The following is a 17215-nucleotide window of genomic DNA, read 5'->3' as shown; positions in this document are numbered from 1 at the left end:
ACTAACTAGCTTGCAAATTAGAATTTTAAAAAACTACAATTTTCATTTTAGGCTGAGTAGCTTTAACATGAATGGAAAACTCATGGGGCCACAGTCTTAGAGAACCCAACACTTCTGTAGATTTTAATCTTGAGAAACTGCATCAGATTTTATGCTAGAGAGGTGAGAAAGATCACCTATGTCTCCAGTGGGAGAGAGGAACAAAATCATTGTGAAATAGAACCAGAGTGCTTCATATGAAAAGTCCTTCTCTCCAAGGGTAAAAGCTTTATTAGAGCCTTATCCCACCTGGGTAAAAGGTTATCCTCCCCACCACAACTTCCAATGACTTAAAAAAGGGACAAAGGAGACTAAAAATGTCTTAAAATGGTCACATGCCAGGTCCCCTGAAATAACTGGATTTAATTGTGATTATAGAATGCATGCCCCCCTCTCCACTATCAAATCAACAAGGCTCTAGCATAAAAATAGGGGTTCACAGCTGAAAGAACTTTTATGAACCATAATTTTAGGGGAAAAAATGCACTTAGAAAAATCCAAAGTCAATAGGGGAGACAAATGATAACTACCCTACAGGAATTTGAAGCCTCTGGTATATATAACTATAGCAAACATTAAATGAAGGTCAAATGCTAGCCAGATCTATTTTAAATTTTACACTAAAGCCAAGTTGCTATCATCCTATATATTATGCCCATCTTTCAACAAAACACTACAAGACATGATAAAAGACAAGCAGAATCAGTTTCGGGAGACCCAGCAAGCACCAGAATCAGATTCATGAAACAAATGGTGGACTTTTCAGACATGAAATTTAAAATAAACTTAACTAACATGTTGAGGACTCTAAAGGAAAAAGTAGACAACATACAAGAACATATGGGCTGAAGGGAGAAAGATGGAAATTCTAAGAATTTGAAGGAAATTTTAGAGGAAAGAATATCAGAAACCAGAGAATGCTTTTGATGGACTCATCAGTTGACTAGACACTAATGAGAAAATAATCAGTGAACTTGAATATAGACTGCTAGAAATTTACCAAACTACAATGAAGTTCAAAGTGCTAAAAGAATGATAAGAAAGTGAAGGAAAAGGGGGAATAAAAAGAAAGAAATACAATGGAACATCTAAGAACTACTATTTCAGTTCAGTTCAGTTCAGGCGCTCAGTCGTGTCTGACTTTTTGCGACCCCATGAATCGCAGCACGCCAGGCCACCCTGTCCAACACCATCTCCCAGAATTTATTCAGACTCATGTCCATTGAATACGTGATGCCATCCAGCCATCTCATCCTGGGTAGTCCCCTTCTCCTCCTGCCCCAAATCTCTCCCAGCATCAGTCTTTTTCCAATGAGTTAACTCTTCGCATGAGGTGTCCAAAGTACTGGAGTTTCAGCTTTAGCATCATACCTTCCAAAGAAATCCCAGGGCTGATCTCCTTCAGAATGGACTGGTTGGATCTCCTTGCAGTCCAAGGGACCCTCAAGAGTCTTCTCCAACACCACAGTTCAAAAGCATCAATTCTTCGGCGCTCAGCCTTCTTCACAGTCCAACTCTCATAACCATACATGACTGCAGGAAAAAACATAGCCTTGACTAGACAGACCTTAGTCAGCAAAGTCATGTCTCTGCTTTTGAATATACTATCTAGGTTGGTCATAACTTTTCTTCCAAGGAGCAAGCATCTTTTAATTTCATGCTGCAGTCACCATCTGCAGTGATTTTGGAGCCCCCAAAAATAAAGTCTGGCACTGTTTCTAATGTTTCCCTATCTATTTCCCATGAAGTGATGGAACCAGATGCCATGATCTTTATTTTCTGAATGTTAAGCTTTAAGACAACTTTTTCACTCTCCTCTTTCACTTTCATCAAGAGGCTTTTTGAGGAATGGCAAGCCACTTCAGTATTCTTGCCTTGAGAACCACATGAATAGTAGGAAAAGGCAAAATGATAGGATACCAAAAGAGGAACTCCCTGGGTCATTAGGTGCCCAATATGCTACTGGAGATCAGTGGAGAATGAAGGGAGGGAGCCAAAGCATAAACAATACCCAGTTGTGGATGTGACTGGTGACAGAAGCAAGATCCAATGCTGTAAAGAGCAATATTGCATAGGAACCTGGAATGTCAGGTCCATGAATCAAGGCAAATTGGAAGTGGTCAAACAAGAGATGGCAAGGGTGAATGTCGACATTCTAAGAATCAGCAAACTAAAATGGACTGGAATGGGTGAATTTAATTCAGATGACCATTACATCTACTACTGTGGGCAGGAATCCCTCAGAAGAAATGGAGTAGGCATCATGATCAACAAAAGAGTCCAAAATGCAGTACTTGGATGCAATCTCAAAAACGACAGAATGATCTCTGTTCGTCTCCAAGGCAAACCATGCAATATCACAGTTATCCAAGTCTATGCCCAACCAGTAACGCTGAAGAAACTAAAGTTGAATGGTTTTATGAAGACCTACAAGGCCTTTTAGAACTAACACCCAAAAAAGATGTCCTTTTCATTATAGGGGACTGGAATGCAAAAGTAGGAAGTCAAGAAACACTGCAGTAACAGGCAAATTTGGCTTTGGAATGCGGAATGAAGCAGGACAAAGAGTAATAGAGTTTTGCCAAGAAAATGCACTGGTCATAGCAAATACCCTCTTCCAACAACACAAGAGAAGACTCTACACATGGACATCACCAGATGGTCAACACCGAAATCAGATTGATTATCTTCTTTGCAGCCAAAGATGGAAAAGCTCTATACAGTCAACAAAAACAAGACTGGGAGCTGACTGTGGCTCAGATCATGAACTCCTTATTGCCAAATTCAGACTGAAACTGAAGAAAGTAGGAAAAACCACTAGACCATTCAGGAATGACCTAAATCAAATCCCTTATGATTATACAGTGGAAGTGAGAAATAGATTTCAGGGTCTAGATCTGATAGATAGAGTGCCTGATGAACTATGGACTGAGGTTCGTGACATTGTATAGGAGACAGGGATCAAGACCATCCCCATGGAAAAGAAATGCAAAAAAGTGAAATGGCTGTCTGGGGAGGCCTTAAAAAGAGGGTGTAAAAAGAAGAGAGGCGAAAAGCAAAGGAGATAAGGAAAGATATAAGCATCTGAATGCAGAGTTCCAAAGAATAGCAAGAAGAGATAAGAAAGCCTTCTTCAGCGATCAATGCAAAGAAATAGAGGAAAACAACAGAATGGGAGAGACTAGAGATCTCTTCAAGAAAATTAGAGATAGCAAGGGAACATTTCATGCAAAGATGGGCTCAATAAAGGACAGAAATGGTAGGGACCTAACAGAAGCAGAAGATATTAAGAAGAGGTGGCAAGAATACACAGAAGAACTGTACAAAAAAGATCTTCACAATCCAGATAATCATGATGATGTGATCATTTATCTAGAGCCAGACATCTTAGAATGTGAAGTCAAGTGGGCCTTAGAAAGCATCACTATGAACAAATCTAGTCGAGGTGATGGAATTCCAGTTGAGCTATTTCAAATCCCGAAAGATGATGCTGTGAAAGTGTTGCACTCAATATGCCAGCAAGTTTGGAAAACTCAGCAGTAGCCACAGGACTGGAAAAGGTCAGTTTTCGTTCCAATTCCAAAGAATGCTCAAACTACCACACAGTTGCACTCATCTCACATGCTAGTAAAGTAATGCTCATAATTCTCCAAGCCAGACTTCAGCAATACGTGAACCGTGAACTCTCTGATGTTCAAGCTGGTTTTAGAAAAGGCAGAGGAACCAGAGATCAAATTCCCAACATCCACTGGATCATGGAAAAGCAAGAGAGTTCCAGAAAAACATCTATTTCTGCTTTATTGACTATGCTAAAGACTTTGACTGTGTGGATCACAATAAACTGTGGAAATTTCTGAGAGAAATGGGAATACCAGACCACCTGTCCTGCCTCTTGAGAAATCTGTATGCAGACCAGGAAGCAACAGTTAGAACTGGACATGGAACAACACACTGGTTCCAAATAGGAAAAGAAGTACATCAAGGCTGTATATTGTCACCCTGCTTATGTAACTTATATGTAGAGTACCTCATGATAAACGCTTGACTGGAAGAATCACAAGCTGGACTCAAGATTGCCGGGAGAAATATCAATCACCTCAGATATGCAAATGACACCACCTTTATGGCAGAAAGAACTTCTATTTACAATGCAAATTTCAAATGTGCAATATGTGTAATTGGAATATTAGGAAAGAAGAGAGAAATATTTGTATAAATAATGGCCCAGATATTTCCAAAATTAAGGACAGGAAACAGACCAGAGGTAAGGAAGCTCAGAGAACATCAGTCAGGATAAATACCAAAAGGCACACTCAAGCATATAACATTGATATTGACTACCAGAATATGAAGACAATTTTTTTAAGCAATGAGATAACTTTAGAATAATAAAAAAATAATAATTATAGTGAACTTATCAGAAACCATGCAAACAAAATAAAGTAGAATTTTTAAGATTAAGGAAAAATGTTTAATTTTCACCTATATTTACTTACAGATTCTTTACCATCTGAGCCAGCGGGGAAGGCCTATTAAACTCCTCTCCTTAGTTAATTTTTTTTTTTCATTGTTTAAGAGAAAACAGACATGGACTGAAAGCAGATATACAAACATGTGAAAGTAAATTTTTCTCTACTTATAGTTTTTCCCTTTTTTAAATAGGTAAATCAAGTTTTATATTATTAGGTTATAAATTTTATATTACCATTATTACATTTTATATTATAATTGTTTAGTATACTAGTAAATGCAAATATTTTTTCCCTTTAAAATCAAGAACAATTTGTTTCTAGCCAGTCTTAAAAATCTCCCAGTACTTAATTCTTATTTCCCTTCCCACATCGATAGATCTGACATACACAGAAGAGATCAACGGATGCAGACAAGGAACAGAAATTGGGTCAATTATATTCTGCCCTGGTAGTGTAGGCAGGCATTCTATATATATAAGATATGTCCTATATTGTAATGTTTCTGTTCTGGGATCTTGCAGTAACTTTGTCAGGACACCCTAAATGTCAGTATCCAATTTTTTTCATTAAACTATCAAAATTTGACAGTTAGAGCTATTTTTCAAATCTAATGGGCATTCTGTGTTTTCTTGTTTTTTACCTTTATTTTCATTTTATTTTTATTTTTTAACCATTTATCATTTATTTATTATTATTATTATTTACTTTACAATATTGTATTGGTTTTGCCATACATCAACATGAATCTGCCCCGGGTGTACATGTGTTCCCCATCCTGAACTCCCCTCCCACCTCCCTCCCTTTACCATCCCTCTGGGTCATGCCAGTGCACCAGCCCCAAGCATCCAGTATCCTGCATCGAACCTGGACTGACAATTCATTTCATATATGATATTATACATGTTTCAATGCCATTCTCCCAAATCATCCCACCCTCTTCCTCTCCCACAGAGTCCAAAACACTGTTCTATACCTCTGTGTCTCTTTTGCTCTCTCGCATACAGGGTTATCATTACCATCTTTCTAAATTCCATATATATGCATTAGTATACTGTATTGATGTTTTTCTTTCTGGCTTACTTCACTCTGTATAATAGGCTCCAGTTTCATCCACCTCATTAGAACTGATTCAAATGTATTCTTTCTAACGGCTGAGTAATACTCCATTTTATATGTGGTATATGTACCACAGCTTTCTTATCCATTCATCTGCTGATGGACATCTAGGTTGCTTCCTTGTCCTGGCTATTATAAACAATGCTGTAATGAACATTGGGGTACACGTGTCTCTTTCAATTCTGGTTTCCTTGGTGTGTATGCCCAGAAGTGAGATTTCTGGGTCATAAGGCAGTTCTATTTCCTGTTTTTTAAGGAATTTCCACACTGTTTTCCGTAGTGGCTGTACTAGTTTGCATTCCCACCAACAGTGTAAGAGGGTTCACTTTTCTCCATACCCTCTCCAGCATTTGTTGCTTGTAGACTTTTGGATCGCAGCCATTCTGGCTGGCGTGAAATGGTATCTAAAATAAAATAAAATAAAAAATATAAAACAAAAAAAATAAATAAAATAAATGTCACTGGGGGAAAAAAAGCTTATAAAATCATAGCTATAAGAAGGTAGTATATGTTATTCTTGAAATCCTTACTATAACAAGCTCATAAGAATTTTTCTTTAATTTTATTTCTTGAAGGTAGAAATAAGCTTTCTTCAAGCAATTCTCTCTATCTTCGTTGAAGTATAAGAAAAATGAATCTGTGTAATAATTTATATGAAAGGATTCAGATTACTCTGCGAGCTAAATGAAAAGAGCCAAATCTTTAAACTTTGAATATTCATGTCTACTGAAGAGATGTTACATAGTATACCTTTAATAAACATTGATTGAATAAGAGATTGAACTTCTATTAAGAGACATATTTCTATGCCTTCATCACAAAATGAGGAAATACATTATAACAAGTTAAGAGTTCCTAAATAACATTATTAAGGAAGATAAAATCCCCCAACTGTGCTATGCATACAATTTCTTATTAAGTTTATGTTTCTCTAGAAACCATTAAATTAGTTCAAGAAATTTATCTTTCATGTAAGTGAAATGAAAAATATCTTAGATTTCAGAAAAAAATTGAAAATTAAAATTTTACTGGGAACACGTCAGCAAAACATTTTATCTTATGTAAAACAGTATGCTGCTGCTGCTACTAAGTTGCCTCAGTAAAACAGTATAGCTAGCAATAGAAAAGATTCATATGGAAGGTGGAAATTTTAACATTCATTTCTTAGTCACTAACAGAGCAAGTACATCTTAAAAAGTGAATTAAAATATTTAGGGCACTCTCTCTAAGGTAAACATATTTAACATCTGTATATTACCAGAAAGGAAAGGAAATATCTTCTGGGAGCCATTTAATCATAGGTTTTTCCCATTATAAAATATTCTCATTGGTTATTCAATATTTTCAAAAATCATCATCTGATGAAATGGGACATATAATTCCATGGACAATCTGGTCAAGTGGAAACATTGTCTGAAACTGCAAAGATTATTTCTGATGTGGTAATAAAATGGGAAATTCAAAGAAATATTGAATTGATGATGTTGATTCAAATAGGGAAGGCTCAAATAGGTTAAAAGAAGGCACTCAAACTCTTCTGACTTATTTTGTAATGTCCTCAGTCTAATTCATATTCTAATTGCTATTTGGGATAATACTTTTTGATAGTGCAAATTTAATGTTGATAAACAATTACAACACTGTTATTAATAATCAAATATATTGGAAAATTGAAATAAAACCTACACAGGAAGTTCTTTTAATGGCAACTTATTGGCCAATAGAAGAACTATACTTACTTAACAGCCAATTAATTATTTTAGTCAATCAATTCATTGATACCTTTCATAATAATAAAAATCAAAATAAAAGAACTGCCAAGTTTCTACAAGATTATTAAAAACTCTGTACTGGTAAACTTAAATATTTAACTGCAATATTTCTTTAAAGCAATCAATATATCTCATTTGACACAAATGATTCTTATTTTCATCAGTATACTTTTGCTTTTTATTTTTTATAAATTGTGAAGAAGTTACCAGAAAAAATAATCGTGAGCAAATTATAAGGTCAAAATATTGACCAAGTGTTAGAGCTTGAATTGTAAAGACACTGTTGATTAATCGGGTAGGAAAAACTCTATCTTTATCTCTGGGCCTATTTGGATGTCTGGTTATTAATTCTTGTCCAAAGTAAAGACAATGGAATTTATATGCTACTTAAGGACTCAGACTCTCCTGGCAACCTCAGAGGTCACTTTCTTTACTTATGGTTTGCAAATGATATATGTACCAATTGTATCTGTGAAATTTTAATATCTAAAGTTGACTGAGTGGCAACACAGAGAGGTCAATGTCATAGAAAGAATAATTTATTACTTATAGTTCTCAAGAGGAAAGAGCATGCTATGTCATGCAGATCCACACAAAGTGCCAGGTTTGATTACAAGGCAGAAAGAAAAAGAAAACCATGACCAAGACGTTTATTATTATGTTTGCTGTGGGAAAGATAAGACAGGGCATGAAAATGGCTTAGAATTGGACAGTCTGAAAAATGTCTTTAGATTCTAGGCTACAGTGGTCATCTCTTGTATTCTGATACCGGTCTCCGGGAGGAATTCACATCAGTTCAGTCGCTCAGTTGTTTCTGACTCTTTGCAACCCCATGAATTGCAGCACGCCAGGCCTCCCTGCCCATCACCAACTCAGGGAGTTCACTCAGACTCAGGTCCATCGAGTCAGTGATGTCATCCAGTCATCTCATTCTCTGTCATCCCCTTCTCCTCCTTCCCCCAATCCCTCCCAGCATCAGAGTCTTTTCCAATGAGTCAACTCTTTGCATGAGGTGGCCGAAGTACTGGAGTTTCAGCTTTAGCATCATTCCTTCCAAAGAAATCCCAGGGCTGATCTCCTTCAGAATGGACTGGTTGGATCTCCTTGCAGTCCAAGGGAATATCAAGTGTCTTCTCCAACACCACAGTTCAAAAGCATCAATTCTTTGGTGCCCAGCCTTCTTCACAGCCAAACTCTCACATCCATACATGACCACAGGAAAAACCATAGCCTTGACTAGACGGACCTTAGTCAGCAAAGTAATGTCTCTGCTTTTGAATATGCTATCTAGGTTGGTCATACCTTTTCTTCCAAGGAGCAAGCGTCTTTTAATTTCATGGCTGCAGTCACCATCTGCCGTGATTTTGGAGCCCCCAAAAATAAAGTCTGACACTGTTTCCACTGTTTCCCCATCTATTTGCCATGAAGTGATGGGACCAGATGTCATATCTTCATTTTCTGAGTGTTGAGCTTTAAGCCAACTTTTTTACTCTCCTCTTTCACTTTCATCAAGAGGCTTTTTAGTTCCTCTTCACTTTCTGCCATAAGGATGGTGTCATCTGCATATCTGAGGTGACTGATATTCCTCCCGGCAATCTTGATTCCAGCTTGTTTCTTCCAGTCCAGCGTTTCTTATGATGTACTCTGCATATAAGTTAAATAAGCAGGGTGACAATATACAGCCTTGACGTACTCCTTTTCCTATTTGGAACCAGACTGTTGTTCCATGTCCAATTCTAACTGATGCTTCCTGACCTGCATACAGATTTCTCAAGAGGCAGGTCAGGTGGTCTGGTATTCCCATCTCCAGAAATTTCCACAGTTTATTGTGATCCACACAGTCAAAGACTTTGGCATAGTCAATAAAGCAGAAATAGATGTTTTTCTGGATGAATTAGGGTAGGGGAAATACTGGTATGGAGTGTGAGAGATAAAGCAGGTGGCCTGAGGTATAACTTGGGGTTGGCTGTTTTGCATACGAAAGGTATGTTCACAGTGGAATTGGTATGTTGAAAATTATCTAGCTTTGGGAAGGACAGTCTCTTCCCAACTAGCTAACCCCATCACCATCCCAAATATCAAAACACCATAAGGTATAGGGAGAAAAAAGTGTGATTAATAGTCTAACCAATTAGAAAACTGTAGCTTGATTAGATGACCCAAGTGACTTAAATGTACCTACTGAAAATTTTTATTTTGAGTTCTCCCAAAGCCAAGATACATGTCCTAGATATCAACAATGATAACACCTCAAGCAAGCTAGAGGTGGTCTAAACTGCTCTGGTCCAACCCCTGGTGTTGATTTTGCTAGTTTTCCAGTGTTTTCCAGTTCTCTCTTCTGCTGTGCCATATTGTTTACCTTTAAATAAAAGCTTTATACAAGTATGTTTCATGGAATCTGGTGGGTTCTCTCAGTATATAAAATAAAAATTAAATCATGCATAAAATATGTGAATTTGAAAATATAGCAATAGAAAATATCCAAATTGAGACTCAAAGGAAAAAAGCTAAAAAATGAGAAAATGAAAGACCTTCATTCTCATGGGGGGCAAGTTAAGAGTCAATGGAATAGTTTGAGACTTAGGAGAGGGAAAATAAAAAGAAAAAGGAATGTAATAGTTTGGCCAAAATGTTTGTTTTTTTCATGTTGCAGATACTGTCCATAGAATATTACAAAAAACCCAAGCAAACGTTGGCCAAACCAATAGTGACAAAAACAACTTAAATAATAACTTAGAGTTTGGCAAGGTTAATACAATCAGTAAACTACAAATTCAAGATACTCCTTGAAGAAGAAATGGGACAATTAGTAAGGCACACCATATTTAAATTATGGAAACCAATGCTAGAAATAATCCTAAAACACTTAGAGATTTATGTTCTTGGGGATAAAAGATAAATTCCATAGATTTTTCCTCATTTAAAAAAATCATCAAAAAAAATCATCAGACATAAAATAGAATTTTGCCTTTGAAGAACTAGAACTAGCATGTAAGCCAAAGAAACAATTATTAAGTATAATTCTCTATCCAGCCAAATAATCATTTTAAAAAAATGAAGTAAGATAAAAAATATATCAGTATAAAAAAGCTGATAAAATTAATCAGCCAAATTGAACTATTAGAAATAATAAACACAGTTCTTCAAGTGAATAGAAAATTATACAAGTGGAAATTTGAATATGCACAAAGGAATAAAGAGTATTAAATAAGGTAAATATATGGAGAAAGATGCATAAGACATTTTATAATGTTTACTATTTTCAAATGGCTGTTGTTCAGTTACCATGTTGTGTCTGACTCTTCATGACCCCACGGACTGCAGCACTACAGGTTTCCCTGTCCCTCATCACCTCCCAGGGTTTGCTCAAACTCATGCTGTTGAATCAGTTATGTTGTCCAACCATTTCATCTTACCATTTTCAAATGGTAATAGATTATTGAAAGAAAAATTAAAACAATGTGATATTTGACATATAAATGGCGACATAGGAGAGGAGAAAATTAAGGTTTACATGATGAAAGTGTTAGTGTTAGTCACTCAGTTGTGTCTAACTCTTTGTGACTCCATGGACTATAGCCTGCCAGGCTCCTCTGTCCATGGAATTCTCCAGGCAAGAATACTGGAGTGAGTTTCCATTTCCTTCTCCAGGGGATCTTCCTGAACAAGGGATCAAATCCAGGTCTCCTGCATTGCAGGCAGATTCTTTACTTGCCAGAAATATATACCTTTATACATGATATAGTAATATTAAAATGCATTTTAAGTTAAAGATACATCTTGCAGATTCCTAGAAAAAAATTATAAAAAATATTTGGATAATAAGTAGCCTTAAATGGAATGATAAAATAGCTTAGTTAATCTAAATGATGTTAGGAAAAGAAAACAGAAAAAAAGAGAAAAGCGAAGACTAGCTAGTACAGATAGAAATCATATAGCAAAATGATAACCTTTAAATCCAAGCTTAGAGATAATTAAATTTAAATGATCTAAATACTCTAAATAAAAGACATCATCAAATTGGATAAAAAGCATGACCTAACAGCATGCTATCTAGATGAAACATGCATTGAATATAAATACATAGCTAGGTAAAAAGTAAAAAGATGATTAAAGTATAAGATGTTAAAAATAATCCTAAGAAGAATGGAAGAGCTATAATAATATTAGACAGACCTTGTATTTTTTAGGACAACCCATATTTCTAAAGAGGGACATTTATGATTATAAAAATGATAATTCATCAGTAAGATGAAACATATTTAAAGATGCATGCACTTCTTCAGAGTTTCAAAACATAAATGGAAGAAATGGAAAATTGTCCTTTTCCCTCCCAGGTTCTTTGGCTGGTCTTATAGTTAAACTGACACAGACAGATTAAGAGGAGAAAAACAAATACAATTTTGTACAAACGGGAGCCCATAAAGATAAGACTCCTCTAGCTAACCAAAGCCGGTAGCTTTTATATCTTTTAGATAAGGAAATAATAGATTTGTGAGAAATTGACAAAACAAAGGGATTTGGGTTTGGGTTAGTAAATTAGTGAAAAAGTAACAGGTTTGTTTAGGTAACCTTTTCAGCCTTGAATTCCCTATCTCTAACTATGAGACTGCCTTCTACCCTCCTGATATGGGGAGAGTTGTTTCACATGAGAGATATTTTTCCTATATTCAGGGGTATAAATGAGGATCATAATGACATTTTTCTGTTACTGTTTCTTAAGTAACTTTAGTTCTAGCTAATCAGTGGCAAATTGGCATATTTTGGGATGGCATATTTTACTCTTTTAAGACTAATTACTGATAGAACTGAAAGGAGACATAGGTGTATCCATAATTATAGTTGAAAATGTAAAAACTCCTATCTTAAATAGACAGACTTTGAGTGCATATGGAATATTAATCTATATAGACTATATATATGTAAGCCATCAAATAGCTCAATAAATTATAAAGAATTAAAGTCAGATAGTTTATATTCTCAGACTACTACACAGTTAAATAACCTAAACTATTATATATTTTTTTATTTTTTTTTATTTTTAATTTTAGTTTTTTATTTTTAAAATTTTAAAATCTTTAATTCTTACCTGCATTCCCAAACATGAACCCCCCCTCCCACCTCCCTCCCCATAACATCTTTCTGGGTCATCCCCATGCACCCGCCCCAAGCATGCTGCATCCTGCGTCAGACATAGACTGGCGATTCAATTCACATGATAGTATACATGTTAGAAAGTCATTCTCCCAAATCATCCCACCCTCTCCCTCTCCCTCTGAGTCCAAAAGTCCGTTATACACATCTGTGTCTCTTTCCCTGTCTTGCATACAGGGTCGTCATTGCCATCTTCCTAAATTCCATATATATGTGTTAGTATACTGTATTGGTGTTTTTCTTTCTGGCTTACTTCACTCTGTATAATCGGCTCCAGTTTCATCCATCTCATCAGAACTGATTCAAATGAATTCTTTTTAACGGCTGAGTAATACTCCATTGTGTATATGTACCACAGCTTTCTTATCCATTCATCTGCTGATGGACATCTAGGTTGTTTCCATGTCCTGGCTATTATAAACAGTGCTGCGATGAACATTGGGGTACATGTGTCTCTTTCAATTCTGGTTTCCTCGGTGTGTATGCCCAGAAGTGGGATTGCTGGGTCATAAGGTAGTTCTATTTGCAATTTTTTAAGGAATCTCCACACTGTTCTCCATAGTGGCTGTACTAGTTTGCATTCCCACCAACAGTGTAGGAGGGTTCCCTTTTCTCCACACCCTCTCCAGCATTTATTATAATAATAATTACTTAAGTAATACTTATGTATAGCCCATGGACAAAAAGAGAAATAAAAATTATAAAATATTTTAATTGAATAAGCAATTTATCAAAATTTGTTGGATTCCCCTAAAGCAGTGTTTATGAATATAAATTTTAAAATTAATTACATATGACTAAATGCCTGTATTTGTAAAGAAGAATTAAAATTAGTGATCTAAACTTTAACCTTAGAAAGGCAGAATAAAAAGAGCAAATCAAACACAAAGTATGTGAAAGGAAATAAGTAATAAAAATAAGCAGAATATGAATTAAAATAGAGAAAACATATTAAACCAAAATATAGATTTTTTAAAATATCATTAAAATGAATTTCTAGCTAGATCACTCCCTGTCACCCAGAATTTTTTAAAGACTTAAGCTCTTTTTTTTAAATATCTTTTAAATGTAACAGCTCTTAGGGTCTTCTCTCATGGATCAGTGATAAAGAATCCTCCTGACAACACAAGGGACATGAATTCTATCCCTGGTCTGGGGAGATCCCACTTGCCACAGGACAACTAAGCCCTTGTGCCAAGACTACTGAGCCAGGGCTTTAGAGCCCAAGAACTCCAGTTACTGAAACCTGCATGTCTAAATCCTGTGCTCTGCGACAAGAGAAACAAATACAATAGAAGCCTGCAACCCTCAACTGAAGACTTGTGCAGCAATGAAGACTCAGAGCAGCCATAAATAAATAAATACAATAAAAAAATGTGACTTTTCTTATACATCTGACTTTACTAACTATATATTATGTTTGGGAGAAATGCTCAAAAAAGAATCATAGGCTTTAATTCTCTTACAAAACTACATTGCAGACAGACTGATTTAAATTAATGGCGGAAAAGAGGAAAAATAATACTAGTAATATCAAGGAGTCATCCTATACGTCCTACAGATACAGAGAATACTGTGAATAATTTATTGCTACTGACTTTGCTTAGAAGAGGTGGACATGAGAATGTAAACTAATATAGCCACTATTGAAAACAGTCTGGAAATTCCACAAAAATAAATAAAATAAAACTACCATATTTTCCAACAATTCCACGTCTAGGTATTTATCCTAAAGAAATGCAATCCCTGTGTTGAAAATATATCCACCCTCATCTTCATTGCATCATTTCATAGACATGAATATCAAGGGAACACAACAGAGTCCAAAATTTAACTTACACAGAAACAATTAAATGATTTTTAATATGAGTTCTAAGAAAAATGAGTAGGGGGAAAAAAAAAGTTTATCCTTGAAGAACTTCTGGAGTTAGGGAAACCAACCCTCACTTTGTGGAATACCCATGTGTAATTTTACAGTTTACCCCTCATATCCATGTTTCTACATCTATAAATTCAACCGTGGGCCTTGGAGTACTACACTATGTATTTGATTTAAAAAATCTATGGATAAGTGAACCTACACAGTTCAAACCCAATATTATTCAATAGTTAACTGATTATACAGAGTGAAGTAAGCCAGAAAGAAAAACACCAATACAGTATACTGACACATATATATGGAATTTAGAAAGATGGTAATGATAACCCTCTATGCGAGACAGCAAAAGAGACTCAGATGTAAAGAACAGACTTTTGGACTCTGTGGGAGAGGGAGAGGGTGGGATGATTTGGGAGAATGACATTGAAACATGTATACTATCATGTAAGAAACAAATCGCTAGTCTAGGTTCGATACAGGATACAGGATGCTTGGGGCTGGTGCACTGGGATGACCCAGAGAGATGATATGGGGAGGGTGGTGGGAGGGGGGTTCAGGGTTGGGAACTCATGTACACCTGTGGTGGATTCATGTCAATGTATGGCAAAACCAATACAGTATTGTAAAGTAAAAAAAATAAAATTTTAAAAAAAATTAAATAAATAAATAATAAAAAATGTTATCACATTATATGGCTATATGAGAAAAAAATGAATTTCATATTGTCTAATACCATACACTGATTATCTCAATTAGATTATAGGTCTAAATGTAAATGATAAAATTAGAAAATTTTCAAAGAAAAACACAAAGGAAAATCTTTGTAACCTTATGAAAAATAAGGATTTCTGATTCAGGAAACAGAAATAACCATTAAAAAAGAAAAAATAGCTAAATTTTACTTAATCAAAATTCAAAAAAAAAGTCAAAATATAAAAGTTTAAAGATATCTTCTGGCTTTCTCTGGCAAGCTACAGGTGGTCTACATCTCAGGATCGAGTCACAGGTCAGCATCAGGATCGGGTCAGGGGGAACCAGCATCAGCCTCTTTCACAGATCAGCCTGTTCTGAAAAACTGAAAGCGGCTCAAGACTGATTCAAGGGCGGCAGAGGCTGCAGAGGCAGTAATAGCATCCCCGAAGCCAGGACTTGGAGGTTCTCCTGGAGGCTCTCTTTCCGGAGGAGTGGAAGCCAGGAGCTGGGATTGGTCAGGTTCCTGTTAGTCTGAGATCTCCTTCATCCTCCTCAGCTTCAGAAAAATGGCTCAAGCGCCCAAGCACGTGATGAAAAAAATGTCAACATCTGATCCTTTGGAGAGGAATAAGAGAGATAATGAAGAATTCCGTAAACTCTTTGTTGGTGGCTTGAGCTCTGAAACCACAGAAGAAACTCTATGGAACTACTACCAGCAGTGGGGATATCTTACAGACTGTGTGGTCATAAGAGATCCTGCCAGCCAGACATCAAGAAGATTTGGTTTTGTCACGTTTTCCTCTGTGGCTGAGGTGGATGCTGCCATGGCGGCCAGACCTCATTCCATCGATGGGAAAAGGGTCGCCCCCAAACGCGCTGTCCCAAGAGAAGACTATGGAAAACCAGGGGCTCTTGTCACTGTGAAGAAGCTGTTTGTTTGTAGAATTGGAGAAGACATGGAGAAGCATCATCTTAGAGATTACTTTGAGAAATATGGAAACATCAATGCCATTGAGATCATTAGTGATAGGGAGTCAGGAAGGAAAAGAGGCTTTGGGTTTGTGACTTTTGATGACCACGATCCTGTGGATAAGCTTGTATTGCAGAAATACCATACCATCAATGGTTATCATGCAGAAGTAAGAAAGGCCTTGTCTAGACAAGAAATGCAGGCACTCCAGCATTCTAGAATAGGAAAGGGAGGAGGTAAGGTTGATTTCCTATACTTGCATAGTGGTGGTGGAAATTTTGGAGCTGGACAAGGAAGGGACTTTAGAGGAGGATCTGATGGAGGTGGGAGCAGTGGTGAATCTGGGGATGGTGACCATGGGTATGGAGGGGGACCAGGAGGTGGTAGTTTGAGGGTTAGTCTTGGTTATGGAGGAGGACCTGGACATGGCCACCAGAATAGGGGCTGCAGAGCGAGAGGAAGGAACGATGGAAGTCAGAATTGCTATAATTTGGGAAATTATAAGCAGAAACCTTCAAAGTACGAGTTACTAAAGAGTGGGAAACTGAATGGTAGGAGGAATATGGAAGGATCATATGGTGGAGGAAACTATTGTCCAGGAGGCCATGGAGAAAGTGGGGATTATGGAGAGATGGCGATACTGAGCTTGTTATTTGACAGGGGCTTGATTGTGTAAATCAGGGAGAATGAGAGCCTGGAGGTAACAGAACAGCTTCAGGCTATGGAAATAACAATGTCAAGGAAACTCTCATTTCAGTCATGCATAAATATTTGGTAATGTGGCCCAAGGCATGAGAGCACGTGCAGAAAGCCATTTTGTGAATGGACTTAATTATGTAAAAACATTACCGTCTTTGGAGGAAAAAAATCATATAAAAAAATGCTTTTGAGATACAATTCTTTCTTTTTGAAATGTCTTTCCAGTGGCCACTGTTCAAGAGTGTAGAAGCATCTCTTTCTTTGATAATGTTAAATTTCAATGTTTTGGGTGAGATGTGAAAATCCTTTTTCAAGATTTTCCCCAACATTTGGAAAAACTACTAGCTAGAATCATCATGTAATAAGACCTAACATCATTCTTCTAAAAAAATTTAGTTCATGTGTAAAGAAGCTATTGTAC

The 17215-nt window shown here is 36.4% G+C and overlaps 1 pseudogene; it reads left to right on the top strand.

Moving 5' to 3' along the window:
* The first annotated feature begins 15715 nt into the window (after nucleotides 1-15715).
* LOC138442975 (heterogeneous nuclear ribonucleoproteins A2/B1 pseudogene) lies at nucleotides 15716-16771 on the top strand (annotated as a pseudogene).
* Nucleotides 16772-17215: the final 444 nt, after the last annotated feature.

Source organism: Ovis canadensis, chromosome 6, assembly GCF_042477335.2.
Source record: "Ovis canadensis isolate MfBH-ARS-UI-01 breed Bighorn chromosome 6, ARS-UI_OviCan_v2, whole genome shotgun sequence".
Lineage (NCBI taxonomy): Eukaryota > Metazoa > Chordata > Mammalia > Artiodactyla > Bovidae > Ovis > Ovis canadensis.
This window is presented reverse-complemented; position numbering and strand designations above follow the sequence as displayed.